Raw genomic sequence first — 1,881 nt, 5'->3', positions numbered from 1 at the left:
ACTGACTGAATGGACACATTATTGATTTTAAGTGAAATATCTCAACAGCTTGAACAGCAATTTTATTGCTGGCAGGTAAATCCCTATTTATTTAGCCAAAATCATCTCAGAAATAGAGGAATATTTGTGGTTTTGCATCTCAGAAAACCTCATTTCCATTATTCCTGTAGAGAAAAGTCCTTTTTATATACAGTTTATGGCAAAGACATGATGTCTTTGTCTTTTACTTTTTTTCACATGCACAAGTGTGTTTGTTTGCCTGTCGATGTTACATGTGATATCAGAGCTTAAGGCCAGCTGGTTTTCCAGGATGCCGTGTCAGAATCCATTATCGTCCTTGTCTAAGAGTCTCTGATGAGCAATGAAATCTTTTGATGTTTTGTGAGAAAGGTTTGAGCCTGATGTGTCTGATGTTTCTAGAGCGTGCTTTAATAACAAAAGAGCAGAATGATGTGCGTGTGTGTGTGTGTGTTTGTATCTCCAGAGAAGCCGGGTTACTGGGGTGTGTGAGCAATGAAATGGGCTGTGCAGTTTGTACTCATGAGTTTGTGACAAGGTCAGGAGGTTGTGTGGTGTGTGTTTGCAGCCGCCTCTCACTCCTCCTCCCTTGGATGACTCCCTCACATCCTACGCTGTCACCTGCATGCACAAACACACACATTCTATTCCTTTGCCATTCTTTTGTTTGTTTGTTCTTCCCTTTAACAAGTGAGAATCAGACACTAAGTGAGACGAGGGGAAAGCGAGATGGAAATGGTAATTCAGCATGAAAACAAAAGAGACATATACACTGTTTCTGCCCCTCCCATGTGCTTGTATCCCAGATTATCATCTTTGAATGCAGCACCCTAATTATTGCTGCTCCCTGTTTACATTGATGGAGATTATGATTGATGAGTATGATACAGCACATTTACACAAATGATCTGGAGGTTTCCAGCGTGTACAGTATAGAGGGCAGATAAGTCTTTATATCTGATACTTTGTCTTGGTGATTATATGCGATTTTCTGTGATGCTGGTTATGTTTGCCAAGCATGTTGCGTGCCAGTTGATGACTCTGTCAGCCTATAGCCTCCGTTCTTTTACTAAAATTGTGTGTGTGTGTGTGTTGCTCTCAGCAGGGCTGTACGTCTTACCTAAACATTTCTGAATTGGTTTTGCCACTATTGGCTGCTGACTAAAGTTTATCCAGCATTAACAATTTTAAAGGTCCCATATTTTACACTTCAGGTGATTTGTTTTTTTAAGTTTTGATATCCATAATAAATGTATTTGTGGTTTTTAGCACCAAAATCCATCTCAGTGTAGTTTTACCTCTCCTCTTTCTGACTTCTTCCCGGAGCTCTAGTAACAACATATCTGTAAGCCAATCAGAAGAGAGACTCTGAGCCTCTTTTCTGATTGATTGACTGTTTTCTGAGTGATTCAATAAAGATATTGCAGATTTTAGGTAAACATCTGGAGAAATCAAATCCTGCAAGGTTTGACGCTGGGTCCAAGTGGGCCATGCTTGGGGGATTACTTAGGGTGGAGACTGTTTTTTTGTGACATCACAAAGTTACAGAAGTCTTGACGTCTCGTTTTAAGACAGTCTTTGAACACGGGCTGTGTGAATTCTGTTTCTTGGTTTACACTCTTTGATACTTTCAAAGTATTAAGACCTGCTTTATAATCAAAAGAAACATAGACATCTCACTTTCTACACTACGGCACCTTTAAAGACATACTGTATGTGTTCTTCATCTTTGCTACATGTAATTATTTTCTTCCCAGACCTACAGACATTTTAAGGGATTACCATGTGGATACAATAGACTCCTGTGTAGTAATTTGTCAGAATCCATGGCTAGTTGGATGTTGAAAGGTTTTGTCCCTACAG

Source organism: Seriola dumerili, unplaced genomic scaffold, assembly GCF_002260705.1.
Source record: "Seriola dumerili isolate Sdu_G_001 unplaced genomic scaffold, Sdu_1.0 BDQW01000040.1, whole genome shotgun sequence".
Lineage (NCBI taxonomy): Eukaryota > Metazoa > Chordata > Actinopteri > Carangiformes > Carangidae > Seriola > Seriola dumerili.
Note: the sequence above shows the minus strand (reverse complement) of the source record.